Below are 21706 nucleotides of genomic sequence, written 5' to 3'. Positions count from 1 at the left end.
ACATGTTAGATCTATTTGTAGTCTTTTAATAACTGCCACTCTGTTTTCCATAGTGGTGGCATCAATTTGAACTATCACACAAAGTGAATAAATGCTTTTCTTTTTGTACATCCAGGCCAGTATATTTTGTTCTATGTATCTATGTTTCTATCTATGTATCTCTATCTATCTATCTATCTATCTATCTATCTATCTATCTATCTATCTATCTATCTATTAACCATTCTGAATGGAGGTAGATGAAGTCTCAAAACAGTACTAATTTGAATTTTTTGATGCATAAGGATGTTGAACATTAAGAGATATTACCTAGCCATTTGTATTTACCCTTTTCAGAAATATGTTTAGTTTTATGCCCCAGTTTTTAATTTTTATTTGTTTCTTCCTATTTTGTATTTTTATAGTTCTCTTTATGTTCTAGATACTAAATGTTTTTATTAGATATTTTCTTTATTTACATTTCCAATGTTATTCCCTTTCCTAGTTTCCCCTCCCATAATCCCCTATCCACTTCCCATTTTCCCTGCTCCCCAACCCATCCACTCCCATTCCTGGTCCTGTCATTTCCCTATACTGGGGCCTAGAGACTTCACAGGACCAAGAGCCTCTCTTCCCATTGATGACCGACTAGGCCATCCTCTTGTTGCTTGTTAGAGCAACAAGTTCCACCATGTATTTTCTTTGATTGGTGGTATAGTTCCAAGGAGCTCTGGGGGTACTGGTTAGTTCATATTGATGTTCCTCCTATGGGGCTTCAGTCCCCTTCAGCTCCTGGGTATTTCTCTGGCTCCTTTATTGGGGACCTTGTGCTTCATCCAATGGATGACTGTGAGCATCCACTTCTGTATTTGCTAGTCACTAGCAGAGCCTCACTGGAGATAGCTATATCAGACTCCTGTTAGCAGGCTCTTGTTGGCATCTGCCTAGTGACTGGGTTTGGTGGTTGTTTATGGGGTGGATCCCCAAGTGGGCCAGTCTAGACACTAATTGTAACGGGTAATATTGGTTGTCAGTTTGACACACCAAGGAAGAAGGGACCTCAGCCTGAAGAATTCATTTTCTTCATTGTAAACTGATGAAGTCCAGCCCACTGGAGCTGCTTTCTTCCCTACTCAAGTGGGAATGAGCTTTCTGAGAAAGGTTAACAGAAACTGATGACCCCTGTTGTTGAATTAGGGAAGGCTGGAAGAAGCTGAGCAAGAGGTTGACCCTTTAGGAGGACCATCAGTCTCAATTAACCTGGATCCCCGAGATCTCTCAAACCCTGGACCACCAACCAGGCAGCATGCATCAGCTGATATGAAACCCCCTACAAATATACAGCAGAGGACTTCTGGGTCTGGGTTCAGTCAGAGAAGATCCACTTAACCCTCAAGAAACTGGAGGCCTCAGGGAGTGGGAGGTCTGATGGGATGGGGGGGGTGGAGGGACATCCTTGTGGAGACCGGGTGGGGAGGAATGGGATGTGGAACAGTCAGAGGGTGAACAGGAGGGTGATAAAATCTGGAGTGCAAGAAGAAAAAAATTAAATACAAATTTTTTAAAAAGATAGAAGTTTGAGAACAACAGGAAACAAACAAACAAAAACAAAACAAAACAAAACAAAACAAAACAAAACAAAACAAAACGTGAACCTGGAAGCAAGCCAGTAAGCAGCCATTGCTCCTTGGTTTCTTTTTCAGTTACTACAGCCTTGTTCCTATCTTCAGTTCTTGCCTTGGCTTTCCTCATCTATGGGCTATAACCTATAAGTAGACATAAGCCCCTTCTTCCCGAAAGAAAGTTTTTCTTGATTTAAGTTAGTGTTTACCACAGTAACAGAGAACTTACTAGGGCATAGCCCTCTACACTTCAGTAGGATATATAGCTCGTATGGTTTTAAATCTTAGTTTCATGCTTATTCATGGGATAGTTTATATGATCACCCAAATTTAATGGTAAGTTTAAATTTCATTACAAATTTTTGTATCCTATAGTCTTTCTCAGTTATATTTTGCTATCTTTTTCTCTGTGTTTATCTTCCTATTCCTATTGTATAAAAACATCTAAGGCACAGGTTTTCCATTCCTTTACCTTTCAATAACCAATGTGTTACCTGACAAGTGTCCAGAAAATATTTTCTGACTTACATTGAATTTCTACACCAACTTCTGGATCTCAAAATGAAGTAATGAGTCAATTAATATTTATGTTCTTGAGACAACAATGGTACCCTGAATTTCCATTCTTATAGACATTCTTTCATTCAGCATTCAATGCTTTAAATATTTACTGCATTTTTGTTGTATTTTCTAGGAGAATAAGGATATAAACAAAATAATTTTCAGCATTAAATTTTGAGTAAAATTTGGAACATAGACAGTTCTGTAGGTAGCTGACATGCAGTAATCCACAACTGCACAAATTGCAAGCTGATATTGCAGCATTCGGAGTCTACTGTTAGGTAAGACCATCAGTGTCTTTTCTCCCCTCACAGCCTGCATAGCACCATTTGGAACTATGAGAACGAGACAGCGGGAGGGAAATCTCCAGTAATTATGAGATTGATTTCTCTATGGTCTGTGACTACATTGTGTGTTCAAGGTGTCTTTAGTAATAGGGTCTTACTGTGTAGTTATGGTGGGTAGCCAAGAGCAATGGCAATAACCTGTTTTATTTAGGAGAACTCTGGAGCCTTCCTGATCAATAACTCATAGGGAGGTATCACATGCTTGCTCTATGATTTTCATTTAATAACCCATGTCTTTTGGAAGTTGTATTGGCCACTCATGTAGGGTAATTTCATTCAAACTCCTTTTTATAAGTAATGCTTTGAAATTATTTACTAACTAGTGGGTTTCCATAAAGCGTTTTTTTTAGGTATTTTCTTCATTTACATTTCCAATGCTATCCCAAAAGTCCCCCATACCCTCCCCCCCCCACTTCCCTACCCACCCACTCACACTTCTTGGCCCTGGCCTTCCTCTGTACTGAGGCATGTAAAATTTGCAGGACCAATGCATTCTTAGTTTTGTAAGTCCCCCAGTATCTCTACCCTTACCCATTCCCTTGCTCCCATCACTGCTAACTCCTTTAACCTTTAGTATGTCTTTTTCTTTCTTTTCATATATGTTCTACTAACCCTCAACTTTTAAAAGTTTGAGATGTCTAGTGTTTGCCAACTCATTGTAGACCTAGTTAAGAGCTGAATTAGGATAATGGTAGAGAGTGGTGGGACAAAATTAGGACATTTGTTTCTTAATAATGAGAACCTTTGCTGAGAAATATGTTGTTAGGAAGTCTTGTTATATAAACAGAATAGAATGTACTTACTCAGTGAGTATGACCATCACCTGATATCATCTTGTGATACAGTAAAGAGATGTGATAAAAATGAGGTGCTTGAGGATGAGGGAGGCCACCATAACAGAAACTATCTTACAGTAGCTTTACATCAGTGGGAGTAGTAAACTCAAATAATGAAAAGTATAGTGTAATTATAAGCACACTGTGCATAGCTGTATTTTCATACTTACAAAAGACTAGCAGTACAGTAGCACATTTATGCCAGTGTCACCACAAGCATGTGTAGGGCCTTATGCTACTCCTCTGATGCTTATATCATTACAAAGGGATGAGAGTTTTCACTTCCACAATGTTCTCCATTGTTGGCTAAAATGCACTATGCATTGATGATTAAATCATAAATTCTTAACACTATATTATCTCCTCTTTAATATTTGCCATATGCCATAGAACAATTACAGTTTCTTTGCATATTTGCTTTTCTACTTTTGCAGTTAAATTGTTTCACTGTAGAGCATCTCAGCCTGTATCTTCAGGCCTTCTAGGTGTCCTTTGTCTTCTCCAAAATGTTTGCAGAAGTTTACAAGATCCTGAAAGAACCACAGATGATACAAGAAATAGTGCAAAGTTATTGTCTATCTTTTTCTTATGTTGATTGGTCACTCTCTGTCCCCTCTCCTCATCTGCCTAGGTATAGAGGATGCCAAGGTAGTATGGTTTTGCACACTTTCATATCCTACTTTTATTAAAGATTACTCTTCTTATTACTCTTCATTTTTAAAGCCTGTGTGCCGTTGATGCATTCTAGAGTGGAAAAAGGAGTGCTAAAAGAGATTCTGCTTTAAAGTCTAAATATACTTTAACAATTTCTATGTTTGATATGCCAAATATAAATTATTCTTTAAATTATACAAAATCAAAAAATAGATGAATCAATTTTGGCTTTGTCTGAGATTAGCAAAATGAGTACTCTATTTCAAAAAAAGTTGTTTGCAACGAGATTAAACAATATTGCAAACTAAAGATTATAAAAACATATATATATAAATATATAATATGTAATATTAAAATGCTGCAAAATAAATTATAATGCTTTTCAGAGATGACATTATTATTTTTAAATCAGTGGAATAGAATTATTTCAACAGACTTTTTAAATTATTTCAACAGTCTATTTAAAGTGATTGTTATATGAAGGATTTTGCAATGTTGAGGATAAAACACCGTGTTGTAAGCTTCACAGTTCAACATTCACCTCACTGACTAGACTCTTCAATATTTAACATTATGCTATTTTTAATCAATTTTCATACTTTTGGCATTAGTCTATTTAACAAATAATGTATTCATTAAATATTTGTTTTTTTATCTTTTGTAAGAGATACTGTCCTTAGTGCTAAAATGGTACTTTCTCCACTAAATATTTGTGAACATTTGACTGAGCCTAGTACCTTGTAGGTACTGTAAGTACAGTGAGGATAAGGCATGTTATAAGCCTTCAAGGGGCATGTAGTTTTATCAAGAAGGTAGATGTTGAGTACATAACAAAGTTAACCAGTTCTTCATTTCTAGAAGAATATAGCTTGGTGGGAAATGCAAACATGTAGACATATGTTTTGGAGTAAGTTCTGATTTTAAAACTTTCAAAGCAAAACCAGTAAGAAATATCTCCAAATTCATACTCAGTAGCATTGTATCATATAGCTTGTAGGTTTCTCCATTTTCACATTCATATATGTGGATGCATACATGCATACAGAAACACACACACACATTGAAATCTATTACTGCTAACTAGTATTTTGAGTAACTGATAAAACTTAAATTAGTGAATCCTATTTTTTCTCAGATACAAAATTCTGGCTTACCTACATGATGTAGTCATGTCAATTATGTGCTCATTTCATCCTTTTATAAAAGATACTATGAGCCCATGTATAGTTCAGCAGTTTTGTCACTGCCATTGAATGAGTATGTAGAAGATTTTAGAGTCAATTTGAAACAATTTTATTCTAGATCATGAGGTCTTAAACACTATTTTATATTGCCAATTGTTTTTGAGCTATTTTATATCGTCACAAGATAATATAATTTTAGATATATCTATGTCTATAGTTGTAGGTCATATTTATCGTTTTAATGGCTGCATTTTATTGCATTGTATAACTTATAAATTTCTTACCTAGTTTCTTATTTGAGAACAGTTAGATTATTATGATTTATTATTATTATGAGACATTATATGAGTGTTTTATACATTTACCCTTGAGTACTTGTCTCTTCAGGATACATTCTCTAAATTTGGCTGCTGAGTCAAATGACATGTATATGTCTACCTTTTGTCAAATATGCTCTTAGAAGGTAGTCTCCATTGACATTAATTATCATCAGTCCTTGAGGATTTCTGTTCCCTTACACTTTTCAGCATACTAAGATTGCTGTTGATGTCTACTATTTCTGGATCTCACAAGCTTCCTGCTCTCTTCTCCATGAAGACTTATGAGCCTTTTAGGGAGGTATGTGATGTAGCTATTATGTCTATCTTTAACCATCAGGGAAATAAAAATATTAAAACTATTTTGCAATTTTAACTTAACCAAGTCAGAATGGCTAAAATTAAGGAGAAGAGGAAGAAGAAGAAGAAGAAGAAGAAGAAGAAGAAGAAGAAGAAGAAGAAGAAGAAGAAGAAGAAGAAGAAGGAGGAGGAGGAGGAGGAGGAGGAGGAGGAGGAGGAGGAAGAGGAGGAAGAGGAGGAGGAGGAGGAGGGGAGAAAGGAAGAAGAAGAAGAAGAAGAAGAAGGAAGAAGAAGAAGAAGAAGAAGAAGAAGAAGAAGAAGAAGAAGAAGAAGAACAACAACAACAACAACAACAAGAAGAAGAACAAGAAGAACAAGAACAAGAAGAAAGAGAGAAAGAAAGGAAGAAAGAAAGAAATAGAGAAAGAAAGAAAGAAAGAAAGAAAGAAAGAAAAGAAAAGAAAAGAAAGAAAGAAAGGAAAGAAAGAAGCCATAGAAATGGTGGCTTGGATGGGGAGGAATTGTGTTGTTTATTGACTTTTGGAGGAAGTACAAAATGGCGAAGCCATGGGGAAAATCAGTATGGAGATTCCTGATGAGAATCACTTACCATTTTTTTTTTTTTTGGAAAAAAATTGGATTTAAGGCCAACTTCAAATGATAAAACCCATATCTGCTACAAGTTAGTGGAGAAATATTGTAAGAGCCAGGGATGGCAGCACTCAGCAGTGTTTGTAGATGCAAAAGTGTAGTTGCATATACAAACTCACAGAGAGGTTGTGCCCATATCACAATATCTGTGCATACTTAAGCCAGACCAAATCCATCAGGGAATGGGAAAGTGGGCACAAATTCCTACCTCTGGCTAAGGAGCTGTTGGCATTTGATGGCTGCTATGGGAGAATCAGTGTTATTTAAAGATGTGTGGCCCCTGTTGAGTCTTCCATTCAAGAGTATATGGAAAGCTCCAATTGTATTTAAAGTATTAAAAAACAAAAGAGAACATACAATTGTGTAATTAGGGGTGGGAAGAGTAGGGAAAGGGGTAAAAATGATAAAATCCATTGTAAGTTTTTTCAAAGAATTAATAAAAGTATAAAAAAGTGAGAAAAAGTCCAGAAGTAGATCTTTTGTATGACTTAACTATATTACTCCTGGGTATATTCCCAAATGACTCTATACTCCACTATGTAGATATTTGCTTATCCATGTTTATTGTTACTCTATTGAAAATAGCCAGGGAATAAAAACAGCCTAGATGTACATCAACTGTTGAATAGATATTGAATGAATACAGACACACACACACACACACACACACGACCTACAAGTGCAACCATCACTTCTATCTAGTTTCAAATATAATCACAACCTTCAACTATGCAAATCGTTGTTCACTTGTTTGTGGTTTATTCCCAAACATCCATAGCCAGTATCTAATCATGGACATAGTGTTAAGCAAACCAAAATTAAGCAATGTTCTAAAAAGTGGCGCACGCCTTTAATCCCAGCACTCGGGAGGCAGAGGCAGGCGGATTTCTGAGTTCGAGGCCAGCCTGGGCTACAGAGTGAGTTCCAGGACAGCCACGACTACACAGAGAAACCCTGTCTCGAAAAACCAAAAAAAAAAAAAAAAAAAAAAAAAAAAGTGATTTGCCAGTAACTCTCAAAAATTACAAAGTTTCAAATACAAGGGAAATCTGAGGAATTTCTCACAGTAAAGCAATGCCTAAGGACATATGATGGAAACTATAAGCTGGTATCTTTGCCAGGATGGAATCCTGGGACTTAAGGAACACTAGGAAAAAAAATATAAGAAAATGCATATAATTTGTGAACTTTAGATAATATGTTTCAATACTGGTTCATTAACAGTTAAAAATAAATTAGGCAGTGTAAGATAGTTACAAAAGAGTAACTAAAAGCAGGTATAGCAAAAATCTATATACTATTTTTGCTAATTATCCACAAATCTAAATCTACTGTAGGCTGAAAACAACCTAAGTGACTACTGGGCAAACAAATGTGGTATATGCAAGAATCTTTTGATGTGGGGGCGGATTCTAACACATGTACTATGCTGATACACTTCAAAAAATCTTGGTGAAATAAATCATCAAACTCTTTTACCTTATTTCAGTGACATATAAAAATAGTTAAAACCATATAAATAGAAGTAAAATCAATGACTAGAACTGTGGAAATCATAACCAGGATGTGGCCCCTTATTTTTACAATAGAGTGACCTTCTATTCCTCAAAAATTCCAATTTTTTTCCATTTATTTATTGAAAGACAGTAGCCAAGCAGGACTCCAGTAGAGGGGTAAGGACAACAACCTACCCACAAAACCTTTGACATATAATGTGTCCTGCCTACAAGATGTATAGGGATAAAGGTGGAATAAAGACAGAGGGAGTTGCCAAACAATGACTGGCCCAAATTGACCTTTGAGGGCTCCCAGAGACTGAACAATTAACCAAAGTGTGAGCATGGGCTGGGTATAGGCTCCTTTCACATATGTAGTAGAAGTTCAGCTTGGTCTTCATGTGGGTACCCCAACAACTGGAGCAGGGGCTGTCCATGAATCTGTTGCCTGCCTGTTGGTCTTATTCCCCTAACTGGGCAGCCTTGTCTGGCCTCAGTGGGAGAGGATTGCCTAGTCCTGCAGTGACTTGATGTGCCAGAGTGGGATGATACCCATTTCAGGGAGTCTCCCATTTCTCAGAGGAGAAGGGGCAGGGGATGGGGAGAGGGACTGTGTAAAGAGGGACTGGGAGGAAGGGTGCTGAGAACAGAATGTAAAATGAATAAATAAATTAATGGAAAAAAGAAAGACAGCTTGTTTGCTTGTAAGTATCTATTCAATAATGGGTTAAATCAGAAAAGCAAGTTTCCCTATAACATAATAATCAAAACACTAAGTATGTAGAAAATATTAAAATCTACAAGAGAAAAGGCACCAAGTAACATATAAAGGCAGATCTGTTAGAATTACAGTTGACTTCTTAATGGAGACTCTAAAAGCAGAAAGACCTGGACAGATGTGCTGTAGATTCTAAGAGACCATAGATGCCAGCCCAGACTACTATACCTAGCAAAACTTTCAATCACCACAGATGGAACAAATAAGATATTCTGTGATAAAAATCAAATTTAAACACTATCTACCTACAAATCTAGCACTACAAATGGTGCCAGAAGGAAAACTCCAATCTAAGCAGGTTAATCTCACCAAGTTATCAATATTCTGTAATCACTCATCTTTGTAATTTCATGTAGATATGAATTTTCAATTTCTTTGGCTAAATGCAATTCCTGTGTTGTAAGTTTAGGATATGGTTGGTTTTCTAAGAAACTCCTAAACTGCCTTCTCAGGTGACTGCATCATTTTAGATTCACCCTGGCAGTGGATGGGTATCTTTTACTCTACACCCTAGCCAGGACTTGTTAGCATCTGTGTTGTGTTGTGTTGTGTTGTTTTGTTTTGTTTTGTTTTGTTTTGTTTTAATTGTTCTAATAGTGATGTAGTTGTATGGAATTATTGTTTTAATTGCAATTTCCTAATAAAATACTTTCAAGTATCTCTTCATATGTTGAATTTTTATGTGCAGAATTTATGATGAGGTATATGGTCTGTTCTTTTGGTCCATTTTAAATTCAAGTTTGTGTTTTATGTTTAGTTTGTAAGTACCAAGTTTGTGTCTTAGCTAAATATATTTTGGAAAAGAGTCTTTTACTAGATATGTCTTGGTTTCTTCTAGGGGAGGAATCTGTTTTGTGTTTTCTGTTTTGAGATAGGTCTTGGAGTAGAACTCTGATTGGCCTTGAATTCATGATTTTTGTCTGCCTGTTTTGTGGGTACTTCCGTTTTCTTTTCGAGCCATTTCTCTCATGATATATGTCCAATCTTCTCATTCAGATTAGAAGCACAGAAGCTTCTAATTTTACTACACTCCAATTTGTCAATTTTTTTATTCATCTATTATCATTTTGGTTTTTGTATCTAAAAATTTATTGCAATACATAAGGCCATTCAAATTTATCCTACATTATATTCTAGCTGTTTAATCCTTTGAAAATTATGTTTATTTTATTTGTATGAATGTTGGCTTGCATTAATTATATGCACCATGTGTATGCGAATGCCAGAATACCAGGGTCTTCAGTTACAGATTGTTGTAAGCTGCCTGATGTGGATGCAAGGAACTGAACTTGGGACCTCTCAAAGAGCAGCAAGTACTTTAAACCACTGTGTCATCTCCCCTGGGCCCTAATATATGTTTTAAATCTAAGTTTATAATTCATTTAAATTGAATTTTTGTGAATGATTTAACATTTGGATATAGATTCATTTTCATTTGGTAAAAAGAAAAATCTTTGTTCCATCAATTGTATTTCTTTTGCTCCTTTGTCAACAATAACTTGACTACATTCATGTGGATATGTTTCTCAGTTCTCCAATATATTACATAAAAGTTTCTTTGTTTATTCATAAGCATTATGGTCTGTCCTTCCTCCCTCCTCCCTTCCTTCCTTCCTTCCTTCCTTCCTTCCTTCCTTCCTTCCTTCCTTCCTTCCTTCCTTCCTTCCTTCCTTCCTTCCTTCCTTTCCTCCTTCCTTCTTCCCTCCCTTCCTCCCTCTCCTCCTTCCTTCATTTTTCTTTCTTTTCCTATTTCTTTATCATACACAATAAAACACGAATGCAGTAACAATTAATTAAAAAGAGCCCATGAATGAAGGAAAGGTGGAAGGGGAACATGAGAGGTCTTTGAGGGAGGAAAGTGAAGAGAGAACTGTTATAATGTATTTTTTAAAAAAAGGTTAAAAAAAGTTTTCAAGTTGGTGTTAGTTTCCTGGTATTGTTGCCATATTGTATTAGCCAGTTTGTGTTAATACACATTGTTATTAATGGCCTATGGAGTTTTGTAGTCTTTTATTTTTATTGCTAAATGTGTTTTGTTCATACTTATCCGCTTAATGATTTAAAATTATATTTATAATATCTGAATTTGAAAATCTTATAATTATTTACACATCATTATTTATTGATTATCCTTGAGAGATAATATGCATTTTTAAAAAAGTATTTCTTCATAGAATTTTTATTTTTTAAAAATTATTTCTCCATAGAATATTTTTTACTTAAAATAAATCTCTGGAGTTATTGATTTTAATGAATCCAGTATTTTTAATGAATCTAGTATTTGCATCACTCCATAGACAACATCTGTTATCAGTTTTGGAGAGAAGAGAGATTTATGAGATAGATATTATATCAGCTTAGAATGTACATTTTAAGATTGTTATGTGTATAGAGAGTTTGCTTGCATGTATGTCTGTGTAACACTTATTTGCCTGTTCACCTTTCTGGCCAGAGAAAAAGCACTGATTCCACTGGAACTAGAGTGACAGATGGTTGTTAGCCACAAAGAAGGTGTTAGGAGTTGAACCTCGGTCCTGTAGAATTGCAGTCAGGGTTCTTAACTGCTGAGCCCTCTCTCCAGCACTAGAATGAAACTACTGAAACCCAAAGATTTAGATTGGAGAAGCTTCTGTAGCTACTCAGGAGTAAAATTCACGGGAGCCAGGAAGTATTCTAAGGCTGTGTCTCAGATTATTTCCTGTTAAAAGCTATATAAGGAATTTTGAAGTGGGAACCTTAAGGGACAATTTCTAGATATAATATAACCTTAATTGGAACACTTCCCTTTCTGGGCCTTGGGTTAGCATCCATAAAAGGAATGTGTATATATATATTCTATTATTGCTGTTATTGTATATTGTTATTGTGGTTCTAATTCTTTTAGTTACTTTTTCTCTTCTGTGAGAGGAGAAAGAACACTGTAGATATGCATACTACCAACTAAACAGGCTGTCCTTTTAATTTATGAGATCATTTTGGCAGGCACAGAAAACCTTACCTTAACTCCAAACTATGTTGCTTAGAACAAAATATATAGATAAACCATTGTTTTTCACTTTTCTCTTCAGTAAAAAGTATATAATCATAGAGCCAAAATTATATGGTCTGCTAAATTGCTAAGTGTGGTATAACAGTGAGCCATTATTTGAAGCATAACATTTGGGTAGTTGTTATAACACTTGGGTATTTGGTTGCATTATTTACAAGTAGACATCTCTTTTCAACATTATATGGCATTGTATTTTACTGATACATATAAAACATGAAATAAGATCCATTAAAACAGATATGCATAAATTATGTAGTAATGAATTTATTCAGTGGATTCAAGGATGTAACAAATTGGGGGAAAAGTTTGACTAGGTATGTGTGGCAACATTATATAGTAAAACAGCAACACTTCAGGTTTGAAGGAAACTATTGGCAAAATTGGCAGTGTGTTTCTTAGAGGTGGGAGAATTCTTTGACACTAAGAAGTTACTATTTTATAAGTACAAGCCAGCATCAACATCTAGTTGTAGGTTTTAGGAACCATTTCATTTTCTGATTTCAGGAAGTCAGTGTTTTATTTGGGCTGTCTTAATACAACTATGTGTATCTAAATGATGTATGAGGCAAGGAAGGAAAGCTAGAAATATCCCCAAGTATAAGATTTAGTGTCAAGATTGTCACCCTGTGTGTGCTTTGGGTAGAAAACTGATCCCTTCCATCCATGAGGAATCATGGCTGTGTTACTGTGAAGTATTTGAACTCAGAAGCATCACCTTAAAATTATCTGTGACAGTTACAGAAACAGGAATACATCACTAGGCTCAAATTTTAGATTATAAATCTGTAGTACCTCCAGGGTATAAGCTGACCTGTGAGAGGTGATGATTGCTGTGAGGTTTCTGATACATTTTTATAGTCTTTAAGCTTCTGTATGAAAAGCAATCAGAAAAGCAGGAGACAGGAGTGATGATTTGGATAGGCTGGGGAAAAGAAAGAAACGAGGCAAGAGGTGAGGAAAAGATAAATGGATCTCTACTGTGCATGCCTTGTGATGACAGTTTGTGATGAGAGAATTCTGGGAACCTGGATTGTATGCCTACAGGCTATGCTAGATTGACAGGGATAGCCACATTCCTTTAGCAGTTCTAGTTCAATTTTCATATAGCAAGCATTTGCTGAGTGCCTGTTACGTGCCAGTCATGTGCTAGCTTCTCTTTGGAAAAGTATCAGACATGATCTTCTGAGGAACTGCAGACATATAAATGGATCATTAGATTACACGATAAAGGGAGGCAGAGTTCCAAGAGCTACAACATGAAACAATCTGGCCTGGAGGTAGGATGTTAAGACTGAGGAAAGATATCTAAAGGGCTGACATTTCAGTTGAATATTTAGGGAGAACTAGGGAATTACAGACTAGACCAAAGCTAAGGCATTCTAGGTTGTTAGAATAACATCTCAGTGATAAAGAGCCAGAAAAAATTCTAGAGTAGAGGTTTTTACGTGTGAATCAGCATGAAGGAGTGGGGTAACAGTCTTATTTAAAACCACATTCAAAATGAGCCTTTAAAATAGTTATTCCTGTGGACTTATTAGTATGTTTTCTATTTAATATATTATGGCTTATGTTTTTCTAATGTATTTTAACTTTAGGCCTTTATTCAAGGAATTTTCAAATATTGGCTTATTTGTTTCAGTTTTTTGCAGTTCCTCATTTACTAATTCCACACATCTCCCTCCTCTTCAGATGCTCTCCCTTCAGCTTTCTGTTTAACACCTTCATGCATCCCTTATTCTCAACCCTACTGGGAATTTATTTTCCTACATTTTTGTACTGTGTCTTCTGGCTTTTATACTTTTACCAATATAATAAGTAGTATGTTGTATCATATTTAAAGTATATATCTATGTTTCAGTCATAATGTGATTTCATTGTTCTTTTAGTGTCTGTCTTGTTTGAAATTCATTTGCATTTTCACTTTGTGTTTTGAAAAGTGGATATTCAACTATTTTTACCGAATCAAGGACTTTTGAGTGTTCTTAGTACTAAATATGTTTTAGGTATCTTTATGTTGTCCTTTCTTGATCAATAATTTAAAATGTTAATAATCCATATATAATAAGTCCTATTTTAAGCTCTGTGAATTTTTTAATCTTAATAAACTCCTACTACAAGACTGCCAAAATATCTTGCATCTTTATTTCCAAAACATTTAAAGATTAATATATTTTAGGCTTTAATTTCTATGACCTTGATTTTAAGATGTGTACTTAATTCTTGTCAGCCACATCTATCATGCTATAAATATTAGGAATTATTTCTGCTATCTAACTGCACTCCATAAATATGCCCATCTTCCCTCCATCCTCTTTATCTCCAAACTTTCCCAGCCCTTGGAACTGCTGGTGGTCTTCCTACTTCTGTAAGATGAACGTTTTCAGTGACCACATATGAGCAAGGATGCCTGGTGTTTGCCATTCTTTGCCTGATTGTTTCATTTAAAAGTATTCCTGCAGTGTGGGTCTCAAGTTAAACCAAACATTGAATGACTACTCCCACAAATTCTTTGCCACCATTACCCCATCATATCTTGCAGGCAGGACAGGCTATAGGTGGAGAGTTTTGTGTCTGGGTTGATGTTCGGGTTTCTCTTTCCATAGCCTGCAGGAGTATCTTCTCATGCCAGAGAGAAGAAGGTCTTCTCAAAGCTTATTTATACTGCCACAAAGAACAGAATTTTGTTGTTACGGCTGTGTAATATTTTTGTGTGCACATATCACACTTTCCCTTGTCATTTGCTGATGTTTACACCTAGGCTGATGATGTATCTTGCTCTTCTCAAATAATGCTGCAGTGAAAATTAGCTGAGCACCTTTCCATTGCTATGATAAGACAGCTGAGATTATCCACTTAAAGGAAGATTTATTATGGTTCATCATTTTGGAAGTTTCAGTGAATGATTTCTAGGCTTGTTAGTTTGGGAATTGTATTTCAGAGCAGGGAGAATATGGTGGAGGCAAGGGGAAAGAGAAGAAAGAGATGGGCTCCCAGCATTTCCACTGGGGTTACAGTTACTTGACCTCATCTCATAAAGGTTCTGGCACCCCTGACTAGCTTCTTTTTTCTTTTCTTTTCTTTTCTCTCCTCTCCTCTCCTCTCCTCTCCTCTCCTCTCCTCTCCTCTCCTCTCCTCTCCTCTCCTCTCCTCTCCTCTCCTCTCCTCTCCTCTCCCTTTCGTTCTTTTGTTCTTTCTTTCGTTCTTTCTTAAGTTCTTTCTTTCTTGGTACAGGGAATCTCTCTCTCCCTACTTCCCTCTCTCTCTCAGTAAATTTTTTCATACAAAATATTTTCATCATATTTTTCCATTTCCCCAACTCCTTCCAAATTCTTCTCACCCCTCTAACTACCCAACTGTATCTTCTCTCTTAAAAAAAAAAGACAAGACAAATAAAAAATAAAAACAATCAAAAAATAAAAAAATAAAAACAATCAATGGAAAAAATCCTGAGGGACCTTTAAGTAACCACAAAAATGAAAATAGAAACAAATAAGCAAAAGACCAATGAGACAAAAAAATTTGCCAAAACAAGCAAATGAAACAAAACATTTTCAAAAATGGCTAGTCATGGGGCCTAGAGGCTTCACAGGACCAAGGGCCTCTCCTCCCATTGATGACCAACTAGGCCATCCTCTGCTACATATATAGCTAGAGCCACAAGTTCCACCAAATGTTTTCTTTGATTGGTGGTTTGTTCCCAAGGAGCTCTGGGGATACTGGTTAGTTCATATTGATGTTCTTTCTATGTGGCTTCAGCCGCCTTCAGCTCTCTGGGTACTTTCTCTGTCTCCTTCATTGGGGACCTTGTGCTTCATCCAATGGATGACTGTGAGCATCCACTTCTGTATTTGCCAGGCACTGGCAGAGCCTATCAAGAGACAGCTATATCAGGCTCCTGTCAGCAGACTCTTGTTGGCATCTGCCTAGTGTCTGGGTTTAATGGTTGTTTTTGTGGTGGATCCCCAAGTGGGCCAGTCTCTGGATGGTCGTTCCTTCAGGCTCCGTTCCAAACTTTGTCTCTGTAACTCCTTCCATGGGCATTTTATTCCCCATTCTAAGAAGGAACGAAGTATCCACACTTTGGTCTTCCTCCTTCTTGAGTTTCATGTGTTTTGCAAATTGTGTCTTGGGTATTCTAAGTTTCTGGGCTAATATCCACTTATTAGGGAGTTCATAACATGTGTGTTCTTTTGTGATTGGGTTACCTCACTCAGGATTATATCCTCCAGATCCATCCATTTGTCTAAGAATTTCATAAATTCATTGTTTTTTAATAGCTTAGTAGTACTCCATTGTGTAAATGTACTACATTTTCTGAATCTATTCCTCTGTTGAGGGACATCTGGGTTCTTTCTAGCTTCTGGCTATTATAAATAAGGCTGCTATGAACATAGTGGAGCATGTGTCCTTCTTACCAGTTGGAACATCTTCTGGGTATATGCCCAGGAGAGGTATTTCTGGATCTTCTGTAGTACTATGTCCAATTTGAAGAATTGATCCATTCTTATCTCCTTGTACAAAGCTTAAGTCTAAGTGGATCAAGGAACTCCACATAAAACCAGAGACTCTGAAACTTATAGAGGAGAAAGTAGGGAAAAGCCTCAAAGATATGAGCACAGGGGGAAAATTCCTGAACAGAAGAGCAATGGCTTGTGCAGTAAGATCAAAAATCGAAAAATGGGACCTCATAAAATTTGAAAGCTTCTGTAAGGCAAAAGACATTGTCAATAAGACAAAAAGGTCACCAACAGATTGGGAAAGGATTTTTACCAATCCTAAATCTGATAGGGGACTAATATCCAATATGTACAAAGAACTCAAGAAGCTGGACTCCAGAAAATTAAATAACCCTATTATAAAATGGGGTACAGAGCTAAACAAAGAATTTTCAACTGAGAAGCACTTGAAAAAATGTTTAACATCCTTAATCATCAGGGGAATGCAAATCAAAACAACCCTGAGATTCCACCTCACACCAGTCAGAATGGCTAAGATCAAAAATTCAGGTGACAGCAGATGCTGTCGAGGATGTGGAGAAAGAGGAACACTCCTCCATTGTTGGTGGGATTGCAAGCTGCTACAACCACTCTGGAAATCAGTCTGGCGGTTCCTCAGAAAATTGGTGTTGGCCAGTTTTATGTTAACCTAACATAAACTATAGTCAGAGAAGAAGGAGTCTCAATTGAGAAAATGCTTTCATAAGATCAAGCTGTGAGGCAATCCTACAGGGCATGTTCTTAATGATTTATGTAGGAGGGCCTAGCCTGTTGTGGGTGGTCCTGGATTTTATAAGAAATTAGGCTGAGCAAGCCAAAATACGGAGTAAACCAATATGGAGCATTCCTCTGTGACTTCTGCATCAGTGCCTGTCTCCAGGTTTCTGCCTGTTCATTTTTCTGATCTGACTTCCTTCCATGATGAATAGTGATATGGAAGTGTAAGACAAATAAATCCTTTCTTCCTTCAAGTTACTTTTGCTGTGGTGTTTCATCGTAACTATAGTAACGTGGATATCAATTACAGATAGGTTTTTCTTTGGGTTGGACTCCATGCTCACTTCTTCTCTCTTTTTTTTTTTTTCCACTTCTTCTCTTTTGTGTTGGGACCTTGTCTCGGTTTGAATCAGTGCAAGTCTTGTAGCACCACATATGTGTGACTAACCATTGACTCATGAATGAAAGCAGTTTAGAGAAAGTCCAAATAACCCTTAGATATACTGATTTCTTCTGCTTTGGCCACTCTCAGGATAGTTGGATAGTTGGATCATAGTTCTATTTATCGGTTGCTTTCCATTAATTTATTTATCTACTTTACATGCCAGTCCCAACTTCCCCTCCCTCCTCTCCTCCCAGCCCCTCCCTCTCACCTGTTTTAGATTTTTTTGTTTTTTTGGAACAAGCTTCATAACATTTTCTAATGGCTCTGAATTTCACTAATATCTATTGCACTGTCCCACTTTCCATGCCTAATTGTTTTTTTTTCCTCTCTGTCTTCTGTGACTCTGACTAAGTTCTTGTCAATTCTCTTCATCTTTACAAAAAATGCCAGTTTATTTGGACTGTCTGTATTAGTTTATTCTCCATTTCATTAGTTACGTCCGTGATCTTTCTTTCAGGTTACTGTTTGTTTTTTTTTCCCCGACTTTTATCTTGTCAAAGTTAAGATTGGTTTTAGAGGTTGACAGTTAAATCTACCTTCAATGTATGGAAGACTATATTCTGATAAGAGTGCATTTAAAGTACCAAGATTTATAATTACCAAGGAACTTCTGGAAGTAAATTACTTTTTGGTTGCTCACACTTTTTTTGTGAGCCTTTGGTATCTGTTTGGTATATTTCATAGCTCCCCATCTTTTCTTGTTTGATATCTATAGTATTTAACTATAACTTGTCATGTAATCCTAGTTGTGTACAGATTTATATGCTAATTAATCAATCTTTATTAGTTACCCTCTTTGTGCTAGGTATGTATGATCCAATTTGTTCTATTGGCAGAGTGGCTAAAGCATTGAAGCTTCCCCAGGTTCCTGTGATCTATGATGTAATCTCACATATCAGTCAGGATCCTTGCTAGAAACTAATGTTTTGCTTACAATTTGGTAATTTTGTTTATTTCATATAGGGATTGTTTGCAAAGGTGGGAATAGAGTTCAGGGAGGTCAAGGTGGGCTGTTTTATTAGTCTTAAGCTGCTGACAACAGAGAACATATCCTTTCCCAGGCTTGATGAGGACTGAGAAGTGATTATTAGACACCATGGAGAAGAATAAATGCACACAAAGATACCTTAACAAGAACGTTGTCTTTATTAGGACATTCAACCATGTGTTACCAGGCAGGGGAGGCTCACTCATCCTCTCCTTCATCTTTGGCAGGTAGGGAAAACCCTAGAATACAGAGAGAGAGAAGAGGGTGGATAATAACTAAGGAGGACAGAGGAGGACACTAGCACACTCAACATCATTTATTAAGAAATCTCTTTGCTCTGTTACTAAGATTCCATCTGTGTCTTTTTCATGTCAATTATTTTAATTAGAGTTTAAATTAGTGCTTGATTAAATGAAACAGCCCTTTTCTCCCTTTTGACTCCTTAAATATATATTGCTGCTAGTTAAGCTAGAGTTATAACCTGGATCTTTTAAAAAAACTTATCTCTGTATTTATTTAAATATTTTCAAAATTAAAATTATTGAGAATCATTTTGTTAATTTCATTTGTGAAGTTAGAAAAAAATACTCCACGATTTTGTGGTCTTGAAATTAGTATGTAGGTCTTTTCTTCTGTGTCTTCTTATTTGTAATTTTCATTCTAACATTTGTTGAATAATATTCAGTGGACATATAAAAATTCTGTTTCATATATTTCAAAGTTATCTTTAGATTTGAGTCCCAAATGGTGAGACAGTTTTGCTAAGCTAGGCAGTTTCTTGGTTGTTTTTGTTTAAAGATTTTGTATAGATTGAATTGCAGCTGCAAGTGTATTAGTGATTTTCTGTTGCTTACTTGTCAAGATTTTTATTGTTTGAATGAAAAATACTATTTCAAAACCTGGCAGCATATTGATGAAAACAGAGCACTTTGTATAATTCTCCTTTTGAAAAACTACCTCTTTAAAAGACAAAGATTGCCTCTGGTTTTTCTATTCACACGCATCTCTAACAATAGATTTATTGACAGCTCTAAGATAAGACTTAGTTCTCCACCCTCTCTTTCATCATAGTCTAAGCTTTTCTGCATATTAAAAAGCAGATTGGAGTTCTACAAGTGACCAATGATATGGAGACAGCTTAGGTTTTCAAGAGAAGCATTTGACATTTTGTCACTAATCTGCAATAGGTGTAGGCCTGTATCTTTCTGCCATTCTTTAAAAAAAAAAGGGGGCTAATTTGAAATTGTAAACATCCTTCTTGACACAAGCATTTTGTTGATCTGCCTGTGGGAATGGTCATTGAGGTGAGAATAGAAGGTGAGCTACATAATCCCTGAGCTTTCCAGACCATGTGGGTAACTTAATATCATTAGTGACATTTTATTTGGCTATTTATTAAGAAAGAGTAAAAATGAAGATTGTTAGCTATTGTTAACCTTCCTTTCCCCTGTTCCTCTTATCCTTTGCGCTCTCTGGCCACATTCTTCACTAAAACAAAACAATTAAACAAAGAAGAAAGAAAGAAAAAGGAAGGAAGAAAGAAAGAAAGAAAGAAAGGAAGGAAGGAAGGAAGAAAGAAAGAAAGGAAGGAAGGAAGGAAGAAAGAAAGAAGAAAGACAGAAAGAAAGAAAAGAAAGGAAACCTCTCTTGCAAAGCTTATGGACTGAGAATGCCACATTGTTACAAATTTGGTTCCTGGGTTATTCCTGGCAAACTTATTATACAGTAATGGTGGTCCAAACTCAAGAGCACTACCTTTGGGACCAATAGCTGTAATTAAGGAGGCACGGCAAGCAGGCTGGTAAGTTGTGTGTAAGACAACTGTGCTTTCTAGAAGAATGTTTGACATCCTTTTCCTATTACCTAAATCTTCTCTAAGATCCTAGTGGTCTGTTTGCATTTTAAAATTTCTCTGTAGGAAAATATAGTGTCTGACTTAAGATCTTCAAATTGCTTGATTTCTATTTTCTTTCTAAGCCTTCAAAAAGTGGTGGTGGTGGTGGTGGTGGTGGTGGTGGTGGTGGTGGTGGTGGTGGTGGTGGTGGCGGTGGTGGTGATGATGATGATGATAGTTATTCTGAGCAATCTTGCCATTTTCAAATGGACTTTCCTTCTTCAGTTATTAAATATTTTTATTGACATCTGGGTAGCAACATGTTGAATATTTTATGAAGACTAAATACAAAGGACAGTAGATGTAAAGTGTTATATACATGGGCAGAGAAAATATTTTATGCAATTTGGAATTTACTTTGGAATTGATAAAACCCTTATATTTTATTATTTATTCATATATTATAGTAACTGTTAGCTTTGATTTGATTGTATATGAGAAAAAATTTTTAATACTTTTCTATTGTTTTAAATATATAATTGAACTGCAAAATTTAGAGTTTCAGGAAATATCATTTTTCTTTGATAAGTGTAATTAAAGATAATAGGAAATTGGAATTTTAAGTCCACTTATGAGAACTTTTATAGTTTTATATTTTAAATAAGACATCTACAATTTCAGAAGGCATAGACTATGGTTTCCAAGATGGATTGCACCCTATTTTCTGTTATTAGGCATTGCTTTTGATACTTTAAAGAGTAGAAAGTGTCAAGGGTTTATTAGTGTATGTTACTGGTTACTGTCCAGTAGTTGGTAGATGTACTTGCTGGTGAATCTGAGCTGCATCACTGTTTTTCTCTTTCATAAATGAAGGTGAATCACACATATTTCAAGAGATACTTTCAAACTTTCCAGTTGGCTCAAATTTCTGCCAAAATACCTCCTTTAATATTTTTCTTAATTCTTAGAAAATTCCATGTAATACCTTCATGAAATTCACCCTCCAATCTGCCCATAATCCTGCCCTCTAATGCCTGTTTTGTTCTGTTTTCAGAAGAGACCATCTCACCCACATTTGTTGTCAGTTTTTTTTTCTTGATCTTGCCCATGCTTACTAGTGTTAAATGAAATCTCATAGTTTATTTTGCAATTTCCTAGTTACTAAGGATGTTATTCACTTTTTGAGACATTTCTTAGCTATTTTTACTTCTTTTGACAACCTTCTGAGAACTCTGTGTTCATATCTACAGCCCATTTCTTTAACTGGGTTGCTTGTTTTCCTGAGTCTGTTTTTTGAGTTATTTGTATATCCTGGGTAGGAGTTCTCTGCTAGATGTATAAGCTGGCAAAGATTCTTTGCCACCCTAGCTTCCTCTTTACTGGCATGATTGTTTTATTTGCTGTTGAGAAGTTTTTAAGTTTTATGAGGTCTGTCAATTGTTGATTCGAGTT

General features: G+C 35.9%; 1 protein-coding gene across 5 annotated transcripts in view; it reads left to right on the top strand.

The window, feature by feature from the left end:
* The window catches only part of LOC110293190 (AGBL carboxypeptidase 4), a 1191022-nt gene that overhangs the window by 118349 nt on the left and 1050967 nt on the right, over positions 1 to 21706 (top strand). Inside the window, exons 1-2 of one of the 5 annotated variants that reach the window (XM_085839081.1) lie at positions 18561 to 18647; positions 19933 to 20221. The exons of the other annotated variants lie outside the window; for them this stretch is intronic. The gene's annotated coding sequence lies outside the window, so the exon portion shown is untranslated. Of the gene's footprint in view, positions 1 to 18560; positions 18648 to 19932; positions 20222 to 21706 lie in introns of those variants that run through there. 5 annotated transcript variants of the gene reach the window in all.

The sequence above is a fragment of the Mus caroli genome, unplaced genomic scaffold (assembly GCF_978045245.1).
Source record: "Mus caroli unplaced genomic scaffold, Mus_caroli_1 scaffold_6, whole genome shotgun sequence".
Taxonomy (NCBI): Eukaryota; Metazoa; Chordata; class Mammalia; order Rodentia; family Muridae; genus Mus; species Mus caroli.
The sequence above is the reverse complement of the archived record's forward strand: the minus strand, read 5'-3'. Positions and strand labels throughout refer to the sequence as shown.